The sequence below is a fragment of the Symphalangus syndactylus genome, chromosome 14, assembly GCF_028878055.3.
Source record: "Symphalangus syndactylus isolate Jambi chromosome 14, NHGRI_mSymSyn1-v2.1_pri, whole genome shotgun sequence".
Classification (NCBI taxonomy): domain Eukaryota; kingdom Metazoa; phylum Chordata; class Mammalia; order Primates; family Hylobatidae; genus Symphalangus; species Symphalangus syndactylus.
The window spans coordinates 94,481,284-94,505,182 of record NC_072436.2 but is presented as its reverse complement, the minus strand read 5'-3'; the positions used below and the strand labels follow the sequence as shown (position 1 = coordinate 94,505,182).

Below are 23,899 nucleotides of genomic sequence, written 5' to 3'. Positions count from 1 at the left end.
TCCAGCCAGACGGGGTGGCTCACATTTCTAATCCTAGCATTTCGGGAGGCCGAGGTGGGAGGATTGCTTGAGCCCAGACATTTGAGACCAGCCTGGGCAACATAGCGAGACTCCATCTCTACAAAAAATAAAAAATTAGCCAGGCCTGGTGGCATGCACCTGTAGTCCTAGCTACTCGGGAGGCTGAGGTAGGAGAAGCACTTGAGCTTAGGAGGTCAAGGCTACAGTGAGCTGAGATTGCGCCACTACACTCCAGCCTGGGTGACAGAGCAAGACTCTGTCTCAAATAAATAAGTAGATAATCAATCAATCCATGAAGCAACTATATAAAAATGCCAAAGTGAAAATGGAAACTATGCATATTGTAGGGTCATGACCCCACAAGATATACATGCATGTGTGCAAATACATAAAAGGAAAAAAATTTTAAAGACAAATAGTTAAAACCATACTAGGGGAAACTTATTTGAAGGTCACCCTCTTCCCTTTCTCCCCATAGACATCTATTTTAAATTTCCATTAAATTCTTAAAATTGTTTGCATAGCAAGTAATAATTTAAACAAATATTTGATTATTTCAGCATTACTTTTTTTTTTTTTTTTGCCAGCATTACCTTTTAGAGGCCGGTTTCCTTCCACCAGAACACACTCATGTGTAAACTGGGGATGGTTTGGTTCATCTGATTTTTATTTGAAGTTGCCACAGCCTGTTCACTCTGAAGGTTACATGCATGGGAGAAACTTCATTAACAAAATGGCAATCAGCCTACTGCTTCATTTTCTTAGCCAAGAAAGGATCTAAACCCTCCACACAACAGGAAGGGGCATGCCAGCCCAGGTACTTAAACCAACATTAGCATTCACCAAAAAATACTGGGGCACCGCACCCCCACTCTCACAGTGCTGTGAGCTTAGGCTTCCTTTGGGATATAGCTAGTGCTCTGTTTCGTATTCAGACCTTCACATCCAGCAGACCCTGTACCCCAGTTATGCCCCTGGAATGGGACTTCCAATTGCCTTGTGCCCAGCTAGAGAGTCAAGTTGCCTAGACCCCATCCCTGTCTTCTGGTGTCCACGATTCTGACAAGCAGGCACATGGCCTTCAAGACAGCACCCCTCTCCCAGTGTTCCTGAGTTATTGTCACCCTAACTTACCCTACAATCTGACCGTTGGAGGGATCCCTAACACCTTTAAGGAAACCTAAAGAACTTTTACCAATGACCTCAATATTGTGGATCAAGGCCAGGGCGTACCTCCCTCTCTTCCATCTCCCTGGAGGAAACAGTGCCTAGAAATACACGTGCAGGGGCCCCAGGCTGTGCACATCCCCCACAGGGCCCGATGCCACCTGTTTGGTGTTCCCAAAAGCTTTTTCCAGATGGACCCACACAGGCCTTTCTAGTCCCTTAAATCCTAAACCTTAAATACTAATTTTAGTTCAACTGGGTTTATACATCATATCAATTTTACTGGAGTTGTTGAACATTTCATTATATGGAAAAAACCACCCTGTGTTGGCCTAATAGACTATCCAGACTAATACTGGCTGTCTGATACCTGTCTCAGCTCTACTCAGCTTAAGGTTGGTCCTTCCCCAAACTCCCGCCAACACTGGTTCTGCCTCTGCACATGCCTGCTTCCTGTGGGTCACGCTCTGAGCGGCAGCCCTAAGGCTCTGATTTGTCTCTAATTAGCCCTGCTGTCTCCCCTTTACTAAACTGAAAGCTCCTTCTAGGAGGGCCTGGGTCAAGGACCAGAGAAACTGGCACTGGATAGGGGCACATAGCAGGTGCTCACTAGGGACTTGCGGAATGAAACTGGAACAGAGACATTACCAAACACCCTGAAAGCTCTGAATAGTCTAATAGGGGTGTCATCCCTGACCTCATATGTAACACCCAATTCAAGTAATTTGTCATATAGTGTCTCCCAGTTATTAGCTTCTGCAATGTGGCTGGTAAGCATAGTCCCCTTTGCCAGATCTTCTATGCATATCTGAAATATAGTACAAGTCCTCTAACCACAGAGGAATGTTGAAAGTTGAAAATATTATGTAGTACATGTTGGCTCTGCCTCTGCCCTCCCTGCCTTCTGCGTGCCCACAGCTCCTGGGCACCTACTGCCAGTTGAGCCCACATAATCCCAGAGGCACACACTTCCTAAAGGCCATGCTCATGTCTCCCCAGCTCACCCCAGTGTCTCCAGGTCTCCTGCTGCTTTAACAGCCAATGTCCCCTTGAGTATCCTTTCGGGACTCTTCCTCCAACCATGGCCATGTTTTCCTGCTTACATAATTCTGAGCAAAAGAGGTAAGAACTCATCCCAGCCTCCCTCCACATTCCAACCAATGACCGTGTAAAACTAAGGAGACCCTTAAGTTGATTTTCCCCTAATTAAAGTGAGACAGACTAAGATGTCCTAAATTCAAGTTGTTCAAGATTCTGGGGGAAACTGCCCCATGCACATTACACCACAGGCTCATCCCTCAGCTCTGAACCCCTTCTTGGGTGCCGAAGTGGGAATGGAGACCCAGGGAAGCGTGGGGCCTCCGAGTCACTGAGGTGACTCTGGCTCCACCCTTGTCATGTGCCTTGAAGGGCCCCCCACAATGCGGGCACTCACAGCAGCGCACACTCATCTTTGCAAATATCTGGGAAGCATGTATTTTTAAACAAAGGAAATCCGGAGAGTCAGGCTTGAATATCTCCAGATGGACACTCATTCCTTGGAAACCTCCTCTCTGCAGCTCAGCTTGAAAAGTCAGACTTTTCCCCTCAAGAAGTTAGCATTCATGAAAAGAAATTTTGTTCAGAAACTTGAAAGCTATTTCAATTGCAGAAAAATACGTCCGAAGTTTTCTGCATGTGAATACACATACATGAAGGTACACACTCATTTTAAAAACTGGTGGAAAAGGCAGCCCAAAGAAAATCTGCATATTGTTAAAAATGTAAATCAAAGCCATCATGATGGCTTATGACTGTAATTCCAGCACTTTGGAAGGCCAAGGTGGAAGGATCGCCGAAGCCAGAAGTTCAAGGTCAGCCTGGGCAACACAGCAAGACTCTATCCCTACAAAAAAAAGACAAAACTTCACCAGGCATGGTGGCATGCACCGGTAGTCCCAGCTATGTGGGAGGATCGCTTGTGCCTAGGAGTTCATGGCTACAGTGAGCTATCATTGTGCCATTGCACTCAAGCCTGGGTGGCAGAGCAAGACCTTGTCTATTAAAAAAAAAAATGTAATTCCAATTTCTTCAGGCACATGTAAATTCAGTCTACTTAATATTCAGTAGTATGTATCTTTCAACAAGTTTGTCCATTATTCTAAATTGCCAAATTTACTGACATAAATTTGTTCATAATATCCCTTATTATCCCCTTAATAGTGATATCACCTCTCTCATACCTGATACTGGTTATGTTTTAAGTTTGGCAAGAGGTTTATCATTTTTCTTGACCTTCTCTCATAACCAGCTTTTGATTTTTTCTATTTATTGGTTCTATGTATTTTTTTTCCACAAATTTTCACTCTGGTCTTTATAATTTCCATTCTTCTCACATTTTTGGGGTTTTATTTCCTCTTTTTATTCTGCTTTTTTAAGGTGGAAGCTAAAGTCATGATTGGAGATCTTTTCTAATATAGGCATCTTTCATGCTATAAATTTCCCCCTAAGTACAGCTTTAGCTGCAAAGCACTGTGAAATCCTATATTATCATTTTCTGTTTTAAGTACTTTCTATTTTTTTCTTTGACCTATGTATTATTTAAAAGTGTATTACACAGTTTCCAAATATTTGAAGATTTTCCAGATCTCTTTATGGATTTTTAACTTAATTCCATTGTGGTCAGAGAACATACTTTGTAGGACTTGAATCCACCTAAATATATTGAGACTTGTTTTATGGCCCGGAATGTGTTCTGTCTTCATAAATTTCTACATGAACTTGACAAAAATATGCATTCAGCTGTGGTTGGGTGGAATGACCTAAAAAGTATCAATTTGGTCAAGTTGGTTTATACTGTTGTCCAAGTCTTCTATATTCTTATTGGTTTCCTATTTGTTTGGATTTTTCTATTCCTCCTTGAAGTTCTATCAATTTTTGTCTCATATATTTTGAAGTGCTGTTATTAGACACATAAATGTTTAGGAATGTTGTCTTCTTGATGAATTCGCCCCATTACTATGAAATGACTCTATCTCCAGTAATATTCATTATTCTGAAATCTGTGTTTGACAATATTAGTACTAACACTGGTATAATTTTTCATCCTTTTAAACCCATTCATATCTTTATATTTAAAATATTTATATCAGTCTTTAAATATGCAGATTAAATCTTTGTGGTTAAAATGGGTTTCCTGTGGGCAGTATGCAGTTAGTTGGGTTTTGCATTTTTATCCAATGTGACAATGTCTGTCTTTTTATTTGGGAGCTTACACCATTTCCACTTACTGTGATTATTGATATGATTGAGTTTAAAGCTATGATCATGATATTTGTTTTCTATTCATCCTGTTTTCTTTTTCTGTCTTCTTTTGGATTGAGTATTTATGTTATCTCCTTCTATGGCTTATTAGCTAGACTCCATAGTGGTAAGAGTTTATAGTATGCATGAAATAAAAAGAAATGTGTACACATTAGTCTCTGACCCCTGGTTTCTGATGTGGGAACTCCTAAAACCCTTGTAATGTCCTAAACAATAGGAGTGCTAGGAGTGTCTTTTGTTCTAATATTTGGTCTTTGACCCAGGTTCCTGACACAGAAATCCTAAATCCCTTGGAATTTCCTGGGCAATAGGGGCATCTTTGTTCTAATGAGGTGACCCTTGCTGGGCTCCTGGATAGGGGTTGGTCACCAGAAAGACCACACCAAGATTAGAAACCTGGAACTTTCAGCCCCATCCCCCATTGTCAGGGAGGGGAGAAGAGTTGAAGATTGAGTGAATAATTAATCATGCCTATATGATGAAGCCTCCATATAAAGTACAGGCTTTAGAGAATTCTGGAATAGTGAACATATCCACTTGCTGGAAGAGTGGCACACCCCAACCCCATAGAGATGGAAACTCCTTCACTTGGGACCCTTCCAGACCTGGCCTTATATATCTCTTCATCTGGCTGTTCTTCTGTATCTATTGCAATGCCCTTTGTATACATTTGTAAATGTATTTTCCTGAGTTCTGTGAGTCATCCCAGCAAATGATAAAACCTGAAGAGGGGATCATGGGAATATCCCTTCTGTCTGTAGCCGAGCCAGACAGAAGTTGTGAGTAACCTGGGACCCACTACTTGTGATGGGCATCTGAAGTCAGAGGCAGCATTGTGGGATTGAGCCCTTAACCTGTGGAATCTGTGCTAACTCCAGGTAGATACTGTCATAATTTAATTGAATTATAAGACAGCCAGTTGGTGTCCAAGGGGAATTGGAGAAATGCCTGGTGGGGCTTGTGATTAAAATGGGTTTCTTGTGGACAGAAACCCATACACATGCACATGTGGTGTCAGAAGTGTTATGACTATACAGAAGGAAACATTTGTTTTTACTATGCAGTATGCTTCTTCACTTTCAAGGGTTATTATACTACTTTACATATAGTAAAAGAACCCTACAATAGCATACTTATATTTCTTCTCTCCTGTCCTTTGTGCTATTGACATACATTTCACTTCTACAAATGTTATAAAACACACTATACTTTATTTTTGCTTTAAAAGTCTACTGCCTTTTAAAGAAATCTAAGTAAGAAAGAAAAAGTCTATATATTTACCCATGTAGTTACTATTTCTGCCACTCTTTATTCCTTTCTGTAGATCCAGGATTACTCTGGTGTCATTTACTTCCTGCTTGAAGAATTTCCTTTAACATTTCTTACAGTGCAGGTATGTTGTGATGATTTTTTTCATCTTTTTGAGGTCTGATAATATCTTTATTTTGCAAGTGTTTTTGAAGAATATTGTTACTGGGTAAAAAGTTCTAGGTCAGCATTTTTTTTCATTACTTTAAAGATGTTGCTCCACTGTCTTCTCGTTTACATTGTTTTCAATGAGCATTCTGTTATTCCTTTTTTTTTAATTTTATTATTACTATACTTTAAGTTTTAGGGTACATGTGCACAATGTGCAGGTTTGTTACATATGTATACATGGGCCATGTTGGTGTGCTGCACGCATTAACTCGTCATTTAACATTAGGTATATCTCCTAATGCTGTCCCTCCCCCCTCCCCCCACCCCACAACGGTCCCCGGAGTGTAATGTTCCCCTTCCTGTGTCCATGTGTTCTCATTGTTCAATTCCCACCTATGAGTGAGAACATGCGGTGTTTGGTTTTTTGTCCTTGCGATAGTTTGCTGAGAATGATGGTTTCCAGTTTCATCCATGTCCCTACAAAGGACATGAACTCATCATTTTTTATGGCTGCATAGTATTCTATGGTGTATATGTGCCACATTTTCTTAATCCAGTCTATCGTTGTTGGACATTTGGGTTGGCTCCAAGTCTTTGCTATTGTGAATAGTGCCGCAATAAACATACATGTGCATGTGTCTTTATAGCAGCATGATTTATAATCCTTTGAGTCTATACCCAGTAATGGGATGGCTGGGTCAAATGGTATTTCTAGTTCTAGATCCCTGAGGAATCGCCACACTGACTTCCACAATGGTTGAACTAGTTTACGGTCCCATCAACAGTGTAAAGTGTTCCTATTTCTCCACATCCTCTCCAGCACCTGTTGTTTCCTGACTTTTTAATGATCGCCATTCTAACTGGTGTGAGCTGGTATCTCATTGTGGTTTTGATTTGCATTTCTCTGATGGCCAGAGATGATGAGCATTTTTTCACGTGTTTTTTGGCTGTATAAATGTCTTCTGGCTATACTGCCCAAGGTAATTTATAGATTCAATGCCATCCCCATCAAGCTATCAATGACTTTCTTCACAGAATTGGAAAAAACTACTTTAAAGTTCATATGGAACCAAAAAAGAGCCTGCATCGCCAAGTCAATCCTAAGCCAAAAGAACAAAGCTGGAGGCATCACGCTACCTGACTTCAAACTATACTACAAGGCTACAGTAACCAAAACAGCATGGTACTGGTACCAAAACAGAGATATAGATCAATGGAACAGAACAGAGCCCTCAGAAATAATGCCACATATCTACAACCACCTGATCTTTGACAAACCTGACAAAAACAAGCAATGGGGAAAGGATTCCCTATTTAATAAATGGTGCTGGGAAAACTGGCTAGCCATATGTAGAAAGCTGAAACTGGATCCCTTCCTTACACCTTATACAAAAATTAATTCATAAAATTTACTGGGTGGAGCCAAGATGGCCGAATAGGAACAGCTCCGGTCTCCAGCTCCCAGCCCCAGCGACACAGAAGACGGGTGATTTCTGCATTTCTGCTTGAGGTACCGGTTTCATCTCACTAGGGAGTGCCTAACAGTGGGTTCAGGACAGTCGGTGAAGCGCACTGTGCGCGAGCCGAAGCAGGGCGAGGCATTGCCTCACTCGGGAAGCGCAAGGGGTCAGGGAGTTCCCTTTCCTAGTCAAAGAAAGGGGAAACAGACGGCACCTGGAATATCGGGTCAGTCCCGTCCTAATACTGCGCTTTTCCAACGGGCCTGGAAAACGGCACACTAGGAGATTGTGTCCCGCACCTGGCTCAGAGGGTCCTATGCCCACAGAGTCTTGCTGATTGCTAGCACAGCAGTCTGAGATCACGCTGCAAGGCGGCAACGAGGCTGGGGGAGGGGCGCCCGCCATTGCCCAGGCTTGCTTAGGTAAACAAAGCAGCCAGGAAGCTCGAACTGGGTGGAGCCCACCACAGCTCAAGGAGGCCTGCCTGCCTCTGTAGGCTCCACCGCTGGGAGCAGGGCACAGACAACCAAAAACTCAGTGAGAACCTCCACAGCCTTAAATGTCCCTGTCTGACTGACAGCTTTGAAGAGAGTAGTGGTTCTCCCAGCACGCAGCTGGAGATCTGAGAACGGACAGACTGCCTCCTAAAGTGGGTCCCTCACCCCTGAGCAGCCTAACTGGGAGGCACCCCCCCAGTAGGGACAGACTGACACCTCATTCAACCGGGTACTCCTCTGAGACAAAACTTTCAGAGGAACTATCAGACAGCTGAATTTGTGGTCTCACGAAAATCCGCTGTTCTGCAGCCACCGGTGCTGACACCCAGCCAAACAGGGTCTGGAGTGGACCTCTAGTAAACTCCAACAGACCTGCAGCTGAGGGTCTTGTCTGGTAGAAGGAAAATTAACAAACAGAAAGGACACCCACACCAAAAACCCATCTGTACATCACCATCATCGAAGACAAAAAGTAGACAAAACCACAAAGATGGGGAAAAAACAGACCAAAAAAACTGGAAACTCTAAAAAACAGAGCACCTCTCCTCCTCCAAAGGAACGCAGTTCCTCACCAGCAACGGAACAAAGCTGGATGGAGGATGACTTTGATGAGTTGAGAGAAGAAGGCTTCAGACGATCAAACTACTCTGAGCTACGAGAGGAAATTCAAAACAATAGCAAAGAAGTTAAAAACTTTGAAAAAAAATTAGAAGAATGGATAACTAGAATAACCAATGGAGAGAAGGGCTTAAAGGAGATGATGGAGCTGAAAGCCAAGTTTCGAGAACTACGCGAAGAATGCAGAAGCCTCAGTAGCAGATGCGATCAACTGGAAGAAAGGGTATCGCTGATGGAAGATGAAATGAATGAAATGAAGAGAGAAGGGAAGTTTAGAGAAAAAAGAATAAAAAGAAATGAACAAAGCCTCCAAGAAATTTGGGACTATGTGAAAAGACCAAACCTACGTCTGATTGGTGTACCTGAAAATGATGGGGAGAATGGAACCAAGTTGGAAAACACTCTGCAAGATATTATCCAGGAGAACTTCCCCAATCTAGCAAGGCAGGCCAGCATTCAGATTCAGGAAATACAGAGAACGCCACAAAGATACTCCTCGAGAAGGGCAACTCCAAGACACATAATTGTCAGATTCACCAAAGTTGAAATGAAGGAAAAAATGTTAAGGGCAGCCAGAGAGAAAGGTCGGGTTACCCACAAAGGGAAGCCCATCAGACTAACAGCTGATCTCTCAGCAGAAACTCTACAAGCCAGAAGAGAGTGGGGGCCGATATTCAACATTCTTAAAGAAAAGAATTTTCAACCCAGAATTTCCTATCCCGCCAAACTAAGCTTCATAAGTGAAGGAGAAATAAAATACTTTACAGACAAGCAAACGCTGAGTGATTTTGTCACCACCAGGCCTGCCCTAAAAGAGCTCCTGAAGGAAGCACTAAACATGGAAAGGAACAACCGGTACCAGCCCCTGCAAAAACATGCCAAATTGTAAAGACCATCGAGGCTAGGAAGAAACTATAGCAACTAACGAGCAAAATAACCAACTAACATCATAATGACAGGATCAGATTCACACATAACAATATTCACGTTAAATGTAAATGGGCTAAATGCTCCAATCAAAAGACACAGACTGGCAAACTGGATAAGGAGTCAGGACCCATCAGTGTGCTGTATTCAGGAAACCCATCTCACGTGCAGAGACACACATAGACTCAAAATAAAGGGATGGAGGAAGATCTATCAAGCAACTGGAAAACAAAAAAAGGCAGGGGTTGCAATCCTAGTCTCTGATAAAATAGACTTTAAACCAACAAAGATCAAAAGAGACAAAGAAGGCCATTACATAATGGTAAAGGGATCAATTCAACAAGAAGAGCTAACTATCCTAAATATATATGCACCCAACACAGGAGCACCCAGATTCATAAAGCAAGTCCTCAGTGACCTACAAAGGGACTTAAACTCCCACACAATAATAATGGGAGATTTTAACACCCCACTGTCAGCATTAGACAGATCAACGAGACAGAAAGTTAACAAGGATATCCAGGAATTGAACTCAGCTCTACATAAAGTGGACCTAATAGACATCTACAGAACTCTCCACCCCAAATCAACAGAATATACATTTTTTTCAGCACCACACCACACCTATTCCAAAATTGACCACATAGTTGGAAGTAAAGCTCTTCTCAGCGAATGTAAAAGAACAGAGATTATAACAAACTGTCTCTCAGACCACAGTGCAATCAAACTAGAACTCAGGATTAAGAAACTCAGTCAAAACCACTCAACTACATGGAAACTGAACAACCTGCTCCTGAATGACTATTGGGTACATAATGAAATGAAGGCAGAAATAAAGATGTTCTTTGAAACCAACGACAACAAAGACACAACATACCAGAATCTCTGGGACACGTTCAAAGCAGTGTGTAGAGGAAAATTTATAGCACTAAATGCCCACAAGAGAAAGCAGGAAAGATCCAAAATTGACACCCTAACATCACAATTAAAAGAACTAGAAAAGCAAGAGCAAACACATTCAAAAGCTAGCAGAAGGCTAGAAATAACTAAAATCAGAGCAGAACTGAAGGAAATAGAGACACAAAAAACCCTTCAAAAAATTAATGAATCCAGGAGCTGGTTTTTTGAAAAGATCAACAAAATTGATGGACCGCTAGCAAGACTAATAAAGAAGAAAAGAGAGAAGAATCAAATAGATGCAATAAAAAACGAAAAAGGGGATATCACCGCCGATCCCACAGAAATACAATCTACCATCAGAGAATACTACAAACACCTCTATGCAAATAAACTAGAAAATCTGGAAGAAATGGATAAATTCCTCGACAAATACACCCTCCCAAGACTAAACCAGGAAGAAGTTGAATCTCTGAATAGACCAATAACAGGTTCTGAAATTGTAGCAATAATCAATAGCTTACCAACCAAAAAGAGTCCAGGACCTGATGGATTCACAGCTGAATTCTACCAGAGGTACAAGGAGGAACTGGTACCATTCCTTCTGAAACTATTCCAATCCATAGAAAAAGAGGGAATCCTCCCTAACACATTTTACAAAGCCAGCATCGTCCTGATACCAAAACCTGGCAGAGACATAACCAAAAAAGAGAATTTCAGACCAATATCCTTGATGAACATTGATGCAAAAATCCTCAATAAAATACTGGCAAACCGAATCCAGCAGCACATCAAAAAGCTTATCCACCATGATCAAGTGGGCTTCATCCCTGGGATGCAAGGCTGGTTCAACATACGCAAATCAATAAATGTAATCCAGCATATAAACAGAACCAAAGACAAAAACCACATGATTATCTCAATAGACGCAGAAAAGGCCTTTGACAAAATTCAACAACCCTTCATGCTAAAAACTCTCAATAAATTAGGTATTGATGGGACGTATCTCAAAATAATAAGAGCTATCTACAACAAACCCACAGCCAATATCATACTGAATGGGCAAAAACTGGAAGCATTCCCTCTGAAAACTGGCACAAGACAGGGATGCCCTCTCTCACCGCTACTATTCAACATAGTGCTGGAAGTTCTGGCCAGAGCAATCAGGCAGGAGAAGGAAATAAAGGGTATTCAATTAGGAAAAGAGGAAGTCAAATTGTCCCTGTTTGCAGATGACATGATTGTATATCTAGAAAACCCCATTGTCTCAGCCCAAAATCTCCTTAAGCTGATTAGCAACTTCAGCAAAGTCTCAGGATACAAAATTAATGTACAAAAATCACAAGCATTCTTGTACACCAATAACAGACAAACAGAGAGCCAAATCATGAGTGAACTCCCATTCACAATTGCTTCAAAGAGAATAAAATACCTAGGAATCCAACTTACAAGGGATGTGAAGGACCTCTTCAAGGAGAACTACAAACCACTGCTCAATGAAATAAAAGAGGATACAAACAAATGGAAGAACATTCCATGCTCATGGGTTGGAAGAATCAATATTGTGAAAATGGCCATACTGCCCAAGGTAATTTATAGATTCAATGCCATCCCCATCAAGCTACCAATGACTTTCTTCACAGAATTGGAAAAAACTACTTTCAAGTTCATATGGAACCAAAAAAGAGCCTGCATCGCCAAGTCAATCCTAAGCCAAAAGAACAAAGCTGGAGGCATCACGCTACCTGACTTTAAACTATACTACAAGGCTACAGTAACCAAAACAGCATGGTACTGGTACCACAACAGAGACATAGATCAATGGAACAGAACAGAGCCCTCAGAAATGATGCCGCATAGCTACAACTATCTGATCTTTGACAAACCTGACAAAAACAAGAAATGGGGAAAGGATTCCCTATTTAATAAATGGTGCTGGAAAACTGGCTAGCCATATGTAGAAAGCTGCAACTGGATCCCTTCCTTACACCTTATACAAAAATTAATTCAAGATGGATTAAAGACTTATATGTTAGACCTAAAACCATTAAAATCCTACAAGAAAACCTAGGCAATACCATTCAGGACATAGGCGTGGGCAAGGACTTCATGTCTAAAACACCAAAAGCAATGACAACAAAAGCCAAAATCGACAAATGGGATCTCATTAAACTAAAGAGCTTCTGCACAGCAAAAGAAACTATCATCAGAGTGAACAGGCAACCTACACAATGGGAGAAAATTTTTGCAACCTACTCATCTGACAAAGGGCTAATATCCAGAATCTACAATGAACTCAAACAAATTTACAAGAAAAAAACAAACAACCCCATCAAAAAGTGGGCAGAGGACATGAACAGACACTTCTCAAAAGAAGACATTTATGCAGCCAAAAAACACATGAAGAAATGCTCCTCATCACTGGCCATCAGAGAAATGCAAATCAAAACCACAGTGAGATACCATCTCACACCAGTTAGAATGGCCATCATTAAAAAATCAGGAAACAACAGGTGCTGGAGAGGATGTGGAGAAATAGGAACACTTTTACACTGTTGGTGGGACTGGAAACTAGTTCAACCATTGTGGAAGTCAGTGTGGCGATTCCTCAGGGATCTAGAACTAGAAATACCATTTGACCCAGCCATCCCATTACTGGGTATATACCCAAAGGACTATAAATCATGCTGCTATAAAGACACATGCACACGTATGTTTATTGCAGCACTATTCACAATAGCAAAGAGTTGGAACCAACCCAAATGTCCAACAACGATAGACTGGATTAAGAAAATGTGGCACATATACACCATGGAATACTATGCAGCCATAAAAAATGATGAGTTCGTGTCCTTTGTAGGGACATGGATGAAACTGGAAAACATCATTCTCAGTAAACTATCGCAAGGACAAAAAACAAAACACCGCATGTTCTCACTCATAGGTGGGAATTGAACAATGAGAACTCATGGACACAGGAAGGGGAACATCACGCTCCGGGGACTGTTGTGGGGTGGGGGGAGGGGGGAGGGACAGCATTAGGAGATACACCTAATGCTAAATGACGAATTAATGGGTGCAGGAAATCAACATGGCACATGGATACATATGTAACAAACCTGCACATTGTGCACATGTACCCTAAAACCCTAAAGTATAATAAAAAAAAAAAATTAATTCAAGATGGATTAAAGACTTACGTGTTAGACCTGAAACCATAAAAACCCTAGAAGAAAACCTAGGCAATACCATTCAGGACATAGGCATGGGCAAGGACTTCATGTCTAAAACACCAAAAGCAATGGCAACAAAAGCCAAAATTGACAAATGGGATCCAATTAAACTAAAGAGCTTCTGCACAGCAAAAGAAACTACCATCAGAGTGAACAGGCAACCTACAGAATGGGAGAAAATTTTCACAACCTACTCATCTGACAAAGGGCTAATATCCAGAATTTACAATGAACTCAAACAAATTTACAAGAAAAAAACAAACAATCCCATCAAAAAGTGGGCGAAGGATATGAACAGACACCTCTCAAAAGCATTCTGTTATTCTTATCTTGACCTTTTTTCCCTGGTTGCCCAGTTGATTTTCTCTTTATCAGGAGTGTTAAGTAATTTTATTATAATGCGCCTTGGTTAGCTTTGTGTTTGTTGTACTTGGGTTCATCGGGTTTCAGTGGATTTATAGTTTTTATCAAATTTGGAAACTTTTTAGTTATAATGTCTTTTATTTTTTATGTTCCTCCCTCTCTCCTCTCCTTTGGGATACCAAAAGCATGTATAATTGATCACTTGAAGTTGTCTCAAGTTCACTGGTGCTCTGTTCATTTTTTCTGATACTTTCTTTTTTAAGAGACAGGGTCTTGCCATGTTGCCCAGGCTGGAGTGTAGTGGTTATTCACAGGTGTGGTCCCACTACTCATCAGTATAGGAGTTTTGACCTTCTCCATTTCCAACCTGGGCCACCTCACCCCTTCTTAGGCAAACTAATGGTCCCCCATCTTCTGGGAGGTTACCATATCCATGCCAATCTTAGTGCAGACACTGAGTCGGCATAATACAGCCCAGAACTCCTGGGCTCAAGTGATCCTCCTACCTCAGCCTTCCTGGTAGCTGGGACTACAGGTGCTGTGTCCGGCTCTCTGTTTCATTTTAAATTGTTTCTATTACTGTGCCTCAGAAGTTCATTAATCTTTTCTGCTGCAATTTATAATTTGCCAATATTTCCCTCTAGTATTTTTTTTATTTCAGACATTACAGTTTTTACTTCTATAAGTTCAACTTAGGTCTTCCATTTCTCTACTTATTATGCTCAATCTTTCCTCTAGCCTTTTGAACATGTAGGATATAGTTACAATAATTGTTTTAACCTTTGTCTGCTAATCTTGTTATCTCTGTCATTTCTTGGTTGGTTTCAATTAACTGACCTTTCTCCTCATTTGGGTTGTATTTTTGTTTCTTTACATGCCTTGGAATTTTGATTGGATGCCAGACATTGAATTTTATCTTGTTGAGTGCTGAATATTTTTATATTTCTATAAGTATTCTTAAGCATTTTTTTCTTCTTTTTTTGAATACCATTATTTGGAAACCCTGATTCTTCCAGATCTTGCTTTTATACACAAGAGCAGCATTTACTGTAGGGTTCATTTTCCCCATTAGCAAGGAAAGACCTTTCTCAGTCTATCCAATACTTTGCATGTTTTAAGGACTTCCAGGCTTGTATTGGAAATGACCACTTTTCTTATCTGTGTGTGATCTCGGGCCATGGTTCCCTCTTGTCCTTTCAGGTGCCCCAGGTAGTAGTTTCTCACATGCATGCACTGAGCAGTACTCAATAGAACACTTGAGGATGACCCTCTGTTAATATCTAGAGTTCTTTCTGTATAGCTGTCTCCTTTTCCATCCTCCATTCTGCAAAGTCTAGCCATCCTAGCTTCCCCAGATTCCTAGCTCCACCTACTTCACTCAGGGAGACTTGTGGGCAGTTCCTGAGTTCCCCCTTCCTAATCCGCAGCCTGAAATTTCTCTCCAGACAGTAAAGTATGGAAATTGTAGGACTCATCTTGCTTTTTTTGTCTTTTAGGGATTACTGTCCTTTGTTGCCTCATACCCAAAGTCTTGAGAGCCATTGTGTCATACACTTTGTCTGCTTTTTTGTGTGTGTGTTGTTGTTGTTGTTGTTTCAGGTAAGAGGATCGATCAGTTCAGTCCCTGTTATTTCATATTGAGCAGAAGTGGAAGTCAGGACTGTTGATGTCATTTTAATATCTGTGACAGTGGTAGCCATGCCAGAGTGAAAAATATAGAGGAGAAATAAAACAAGATTTTATTTGCTCCTTAATCAGATGATAAAATTGATTTGTAAGGGTATAAAGAGCCAGGAGCAAAATACATGTAAATATTAATACCTTAGAAAGTCAAAGAAATAGAAACTTTAACTGAAAGAGTAGCAGAGTTCGTTGTAATATTGGTGAGGTAATAGACAGTTATCAAAAATTAGGCAATGTGTAATCTGATACTGAATATAGAAGAATGGGCTTACAGTGCCCATTTGGAGGTCAGAGGCTTGAGCCTGCTGCAGTGTCATGGGCAAGAGTCAAGCTTTGTGCCCTGGCCAGGATCTTCTCTGGTTAATAAATTCAGAACATTTTTGTCAAAAGCCCCAAGTCACTCAAGTTGAGTTGAAACAGTTGTTTTCTTATTGAATAAGTCCCTTTCTAATCCTAAGAGATTTACATTTAAGTATAGGAATGATTAAATAAATCTATCTAAAAGTAACATGTTAAATTTTAAGAATACATATAAATTTAATATTTGAACCCATATCATGTTTAAGATAATTTTCAAATTACAGTATCAAACAAATTAGACTTGTGATTCTAATCTAGGATTTCTATTACTTTTAGTCTTCTAATTTTAAATTAAAAATTACAATAGGCTTTAAGTTTACAAAGAATACTGAAAGTTGGCCAAGTGCAGTGTCTCAAACCTTTAATCCCAGCACTTTGGGAGTCCGAGGCAAGAGGATTGCTTGAGCCCAGCAGTTCAAGACCAGCTTGGGCAACATCACAAGACCACATCTCTAAAAAAAACATTTTTTAAAAAAATTAGCTGAGTGTGGTCCCAGCTACTCAGGAGGCTGAGGTGAGAAGACCACTTGAGCCCAGGAGGTTGAGGCTGCAATGACCTGTGATCACACCACTATACTCCAGCCTGGGTGACAGGGCAAGACCCTTTTTCAAAACGAAAAAAAGAAGAACAACAAAAGAATACTGAAAGTTACTGTATATATATGCACACACACATCTATATACACACATATATATATATACACATACATATATACACAAATATATGTTTCATGTATTTTTGAAAAGTATGAAATAGTTGAGAAGATAATGTTGATTAATTACACAGTTGGAACTCTTTAAAAAACTAAAAACAGAATACATGGAATTTCAAAGGCAGTTTGGACATTTTAGGGGCCCCTTTAACATGATTCTAAATATTTGCTAGATTAAAAAATAGAATGAAATCTGCAGGTTAAACTTAAAAGCTTAAGCCAGATGCAGTGGTGTGCACCTGTAGTCCAGCTCCGTGCCCCTCCAGCTACTTGGGAGGCTGAGGTGGGAGGATTGCCTGAGCACAGGAGTTGGAGGCTAGCATGGGCAACATAGGCACCCAGCCAGGACATGGCAGAGCTGGAGTTCACGAAGTCCGTGTTCTTAGTCACTGTGACATGTGCAGTGTAATCCCTCTGCATTTCATTTTTTTTCACTTTGTTTTCAAACAGTATTACAGCAACAACATAGAGGATGGATTGATGAGAAGATAGAGCCAGGAGGCCAGGTGGGAATGGCGGCCCTGTCCATGTGATGTAAGAAGGGCATGGCCTATGACTATTGCTGGAGTTGGAGAAAGAGGACAGGCCTGAGAAGAAAGTTGGGAGAGGGCTATTTGGGAGGTGGCCATTAGACTAGCTGAGACAGAACGCTGACTCTAGGTTACTCCAGGGAGTTAGGTGGGGGCCCTGCAGAGGACAGTGGGGGCTTAGGTGGAGAGAAGGGGAAGGTTTAGGAAGGCGGGGGGGTTGAATCTGAGTGCCTGCAGAAGCAGTCAGGGAGCAGCTAGACATGGGAGTCTGAAGGTTAGGACAAAGTTAGGTTTTCAAAAACTGGAGAGGCAAAATATGTATTGGCACTCATAGCACTATGAAAAGAATGTTGTTAATCCAATTCAAGCCATAACTAGTTTTTGGCTAAAGGTAAGATTTGGTTTTGGATTTGTTTGTTAATTTTTACATATCCAAGTCTCTAAGGGCTAACATGGAATCAATGTGTGAACTAAAGCTGCCTTTTACAACCACTCCAAAGAGAAAACACCAGAGGCAACTACTATGTATACAACTATATCCAAAAAGCAGCAAGGCCTCATTACTCAGGGGACAGAAACAGAGCATTCCCCAGACCAACTGTGGGCAATGCCAATGCTATGTGCAAGAGGAGACCAAAGAGAGACCTAGTACCTGCCTTCAAGGGGCTACCAACATCCCTTTGTTCCTGGCACTCAGGTATCTGTCATCCACAAACAGGCTAAGTAGGTCAGTCCAATCTGTATTAATGAGTTCTGAAATATCTTCCATAATTTAGGATCTGGTCTTGCCTTGAAGTTGCCAGGTTCTAGAAACTTTGTTATTTCTACTTTTGTTCACTTGGATCATCAAAGGGATAGAACACATAATCATTTTTTCCATTGTATTAGCAGGACACATCCCAGTTGCTGAGAAGTAGTAATTGAGTTTATCAAATACAATTACCTCCACTCAGCCCACCTCCTCCTCAGTTTGCCTTTATCAATCAGGGAGAACTAACTCTACCTCTCACAAAGGACCCTTGCATATTTGAATGGCTTCCCAGGAGTCTTTGAGTGGCATATAATTACACTTAATTTAATTTTTTTGTCATTAGTTCCAGAGGCTTTGATCCAAGGTCTCTGTTATTCTGATATAAGGAAAATAAAGCTCCACCTAAAATTAAATATTTGCCTTTGCATTCGGTTTGCTGTTCATTGTACAAGTAATCTTCTGTTAAAATCTTTGGTTTCCAGGGGCCATTTCTGGGCTTGGCATCTTCTCCAGTTTCTTGTGTTTCCCCATCAGTTGTCAGGTCACCAGAAGCCTGAGCAAACTCAGGTTTTGTGAAAACTTCTAGATCAAGGTCTCAGGAGGTGACAAAGAAGAGACTCTTAGATCTCTCTTGTTTTCCATGTGAGGCCAGAAATCCTCAGACCTTGAGCATTGGGAATGGGGTGCTTCTGTTGAAAATGCAAATTGGTAGAGAAAAAATAAAGCTCTTGCCCATTTGGTTTCAGGCAATGTACCCAAAGTAAATCACAATCTGGCCCACCCTCCATTTGTAAAATAAGTATTTACAGCATGAGAGCATAGTGTACCTGTCCTGCAGGATCTAACGGTATTATGCAAGAAAGAAACTTGTAAAAAATTCAGTAGTAGTAGGAGTTCAAATAGAATACAGGCTGTCAGAGATGCAAAAAAATACACAGAGGGACTTCAGAAAGAGAAACAAATTTACCAGGCCATTTCTCTTCAGCTTTTGGGCAAAACCCCTCTTTCCTTGGTGGCAAAGCCAAGCATCACATTGTCCTCAACTCCTCATTGTTACTTTTCTTTAGGGACTGCCTAGACTTTCCACACTTAGATTGAGGGGTTTGTTATCCAGATCAACTGACTTCCTTTTCACCCTAATTCCTGGCACCATCTTGGGAGAATTGTTTACCATGTAAATGATACTGAACATCCTAGTCTTCAGGTTCTCAACATTCTCAACTCCAGTGACTCCCCTCTTTCTATACTGGGCTGCCCATCCTCCTGGTCATACCTTCTATCTCAACACCAACAAGAACTACCTCATCATTCAAGTCTTCATCTCAATTGCACACCAGATCAGAGCCTCTCATCCCTCCAGCTCTCACTCAGGTCCTCCCACTACACTTACTCTCTGCCCTCATACACCTTGACCTCTGAGCTCCTGACTCTACCTGGCTCTCCATATCTACCTGCACCTCCTGACTTCACTTCCGCATCCAGCCAAGGCCCTACCAGGTTCCACTTCAATTGTTCTATTGTCAACCACCTCGGCACTGTCATCTTCTTGTCTTTCTATCACATCTACCCCCAATAAACCCCGAATCCTGGATTGATCTAAATATCCTTCCTCTAGGCAAGGGTTACTTTTTGAGCTGCTGGAGAAAATCTCACCACGGGGAAGAATGATGTCCCACAAAATTTATGGCATCAGCTGTACCATCAACACTCCTGGCTGCTCCTCAATTGTCTCCTCAGGGACTCTCCTAAACATGTATGTTTTTCCTCAAGTTCCCAACCCAATTTCCCTTTTCTCTCTTAGTTGTCCCTAATTCTTACTTTACAGAAACGTAAATAAAAATCCCCCAACTCCCTGCCCCTCCATCACCACCCCCTAGAAATCTTTTTTTTTTTTTTTTTTTTTTTTTTTTTTTTTTTTTTTTGAGATGGAGTCTCGCTCTGTCACCCAGGTTGGAGTGCAGTGGCGCGATCTCGGCTCACTGCAAGCTCCGCCTCCCGGGTTCACGCATTCTCCTGCCTCAGCCTCTCTGAGTAGCCCAACATCTGTAATGCCAGCACTTTAGGAGGCCGAGATGGGAGGATCACTTGAGCCCAGGATTTTGAGACCAGCCTGAGCAACATGATGAAACCTCATCTCTACAAAAAAATACAAGTATTAGCCAGGTGTGCTGGTGCATGCCTGTAGTCCCAGCTACTTAGGAGGCTGAGGTGGGAGGATTGCCTGAGTCCAGGAGGTTAAGGCTGCAGTGACCTATTAAATGTACCACTACACTCCAGCCTGGGTAACAGAGTGAGACCCTGCCTAAAAAAAAAAAAAAAGTCTCCTTCAACCCATCCCTCTTTTCCCGCTGTCACCATAGAGCACACCCTTCTTTCACAGCCAAGCTCATGAGACATGTGGTCTACAGTTTCAGCCTCCACTTTCTCACCTACATTTCCTTCCCAAGGTGAGCACCACCAATGCAGCTTCCACCCCTCTCAGCTACCAAAAGTGCCTAGTCCACATCTACATTTAGATGTTTAATGGACAGCTCAAACTCAACATGTCCAAATCTAAACTTCTGATCTTTGAACCCAAACCTTTTTCACCTATAGCCTTCACCACTTCCGTTGAGGGCAAAGCCATCCTTCTAGTTGCTCATGCTAGGAAATACAAAATAATATTTTTCTTCTTCTTTTTTTTTGCCCTCCACATCCCAATCTATCACGAATTCTTATGGTTCTGCCTTCAAAGTATAGCCAAAATTTGACCACTTCTACGTGCTCAGCACACAGAACTGTTGAAATCAAATTTGGCCACCTCCCTGCCACCACCCTGACCCAAGCTGCCTGGAATCCTACAACAGCAGGTCTCCCTGTGTGACCCCACCCTCCCTACAGCCTATTATCAACAAAGTAGCCAGAGCATAATTTAGACCATGTCATTCCTTGACTCAAAACTCTCCATAGGCCCCCAAAAGTCAAATTCCTTCCATAGCCTACTAGACCTTGGAAGATTTGCCTCTACTTTGCCCTTACTTCCCTGAGTTTATCTCCTGCTACTCTCCCTCACTCACTTCACCCTAGCTGGCTTCCTCAGTAGAGTTTTTAGAACATGCCAGGTGTAGCTTACCTTAAGGCCTTTTTAATGGCTATGTTCTTTCTCTAAAATGCTTTTTCCAGATGTTTACATGGTCAACCCCTCACCACTTTCAAGTATTTGCTCAAATGTAACTTCATGACCACCATATTTAAAATTGAAACCCCTGCCCAACATTCCTGATTTCCTTTGAGTATGTTCTACATTTTTTAATCTATAGCTCTTACCTATAGATAAATATAGTATAAATGTGCATCTAGCATGCTATAAGTATACTTGTTTGTTGCATTCATTCTTTGTTAGCTATCTTCCCCCTCTAGAATGGAATTATTCACTTGGATAGCCTAAGCTCCAAGAACAGTGCCTGGCATATAGTAGATATATATATCTATATATAGATAGATAGATAGATATATGTAGATATATATATGTAGATATATATGGAGATATATATATGTAGATATATGTAGATATATATGTAGATATATATATGGCATTCATATATGTATGTACTATGTATACTATATATAAAATATACATAGTATGTATATAGTATATATATTATATATACATATAGTAGGCACTCTAAAGTTGGCACTCATATATACATTCTCTCTCTATATATATATATGTATATATATATGGAAAATAAATCGAATTGCCAAGGTCCCCAGTGACCTGCTGAACCCAAAAGAAACTTTCCAGTCCTCACCTTACTGGATATCCCTGCAATTCTGACACTGCTAACCACTGCATCTTCCTTGAACCTCTCTCCTCCTTTAATTTTCTTTCTCTGTCTCAGGACACTCTTCCCTTGTCTCTTTTGTAGGTCTGTTTAAGTATTGAGTACCATCAGCTATATCTTAAATCCTCCCTTGTTCTTTACATTCTAAAAAAAAAAAAAAAGAAAGAAAAAAGAAATCACCCATACCCAAGGTATCAAATTGCCACCTGAACACTGAACAACTCTAAAATAGATGCCTCCACACAGACCTCTCTCAAGTGTTAGACCTAGCCAACAAGCTGATAACCACAGAGTCGCAAATTTAACACAGCCAAGCCAGCTCCTCATCCAGAGTTTGCTTTTTCAGTGAGCACCGTTCATCCAGTTGGCCAAGCCAGAAACCCAGGAGTGGTCCTCGGCCATTTCCCCTCTCTGACCCTCCACAACTGATTGATCACCAATCCCCTGATCACTGCCACCTCCTGATCACCTCTTATCTGAACTGCCATCAGAGCCTCCTCCAGTCTCTCTGCTTCTGATCTCACCCCTGAAGGCCATCCTACAGTGTTTCAACTCCCTTGCCTCTCAGTCGTCTACAGGAAAAATCTAAACTCCCCTTGGGCAAGGATGCCAGGCCCTTCACACAGGCCCTCTAGGTCAGCGTCATCTCCAGCCACCGCCCTTCCTCCTCCAAGAGTCCTGGACCACGTGCCCTCTCTCCTGAGGGTGCCTCCATATCCTTGTGCTTCTCCCTCTGATGGTCAAGTCCCTTCAGTGCCCATCTGTCTCTACATATCTCACCCTTCGAAGCTCAGATGCCATGTCCTCTAAAGCCTCGTCCAACTTTTTCAAGTCACCCAAAGCATCCCACCTAGGCGCCCACCACATTTTGTACATACCTCCACCATGGCAACGACCATGTGGTCTTCTAATTTTAATAAACCTTCTGTATTGGCTCCCCATGTTGACTGTGGTAGTCAACTATAATAAGGAAAAGGCCTCCATAAGCTATAAAACTTCAAGTAGACATTTGTCACCGAGGGAAGCAGGAACCAATAGGGAGACATACAAAGAAACAATTATAATGGTTATTACTTTCATGAAGTGATAGATATAGAAATTGAGGCTCAGAGACCCTATGCAACTTCAACAAGAAGCCAAGAACAAGAAAGCAAGACTTGGATCTAAGCATCCTGGTGACTAAGGAGTATCACAGTCAGGGTTCAAGTTCAGAAAGTAGAATCTACTCTTGTTTGTTGGCTTTTTAAGCTAAAAGGCCGTAACAGAGAATTCAATGCCTACAGAATGAGTTATGGACATGGCAGGAGAAGAGGGCTCTAGACTGGGCCATCAGAAGTGACATTCAGAACCGTGCCACCTAACTCACCCACCAGGGGAGATGCCATCTCTGCCATAATCAAGAAGGCAGAGAATCAAAGCTTAGCACACAGAATTGTTGAAATCAAGAACACACTGCCAAATTTCCAATCCCAGGGTCAGGGAGGCATTACACCCCTGCTGATGTGCCATGACACCTATGAAGCTAACAGCTGGACATGGAGTCACCACTGCAGCAATGTTCATACCTCAAAGCCCTGCTGGCCACCAGCAAGAGCCAGCACAGCATGAAGATGGCCTCTGCTCCACATCCGCCTTCTAGAGATCTCACTGGTGCATCTGATGGTGGAAACTGTTTTAAATCCAGAATACTAGGAGCAAGGGAATCTAGGAAATGCCATTTTCAATTTTCTAGCCTCTCAGGTACAAGAAGACACAAGAGCTTGAAATGGATTCCAAGTGTGGGTCCACAGCAGCCCCATGCAGCACAAAGATGGAAATACCCTAAGTGACATGCATCTTACCTTGACAACATACCGCTAGCAGAAGACAAAAGTTTTGTATGTTGTTTGTTTTAGAACAAACAGCTGAGAGGCATTTCAGTTCCTGGGGAAAAGATAAAGATTTTCCTAATATGAATTGCTGAAAAATTTCCTATGGAGGTGCGGAGGACCTTCCATGGTGGACATTGTGCAACGCTCAACAAAACACACATTGTTTATCTTCAATGTAAGTTTCATCGTAGACGCAGAAGGAGAATTCACATACTGGTTCTTGAAGTGACTTTTAAAAAGGCAACAGCATAATGTGGACCTG

At 41.5% G+C, this 23,899-nt stretch overlaps 1 long non-coding RNA gene across 1 annotated transcript in view; it reads left to right on the top strand.

The window, feature by feature from the left end:
* LOC129461931 (uncharacterized) overlaps positions 1-19,693 on the top strand; it is a 32,401-nt gene extending 12,708 nt beyond the window's left edge. Inside the window, exons 2-3 of the long non-coding RNA XR_008650733.2 lie at positions 5,816-5,884; positions 19,558-19,693. This is a non-coding gene — a long non-coding RNA (uncharacterized lncRNA). The remainder of the gene's footprint in view (positions 1-5,815; positions 5,885-19,557) is intronic.
* Positions 19,694-23,899: the final 4,206 nt, after the last annotated feature.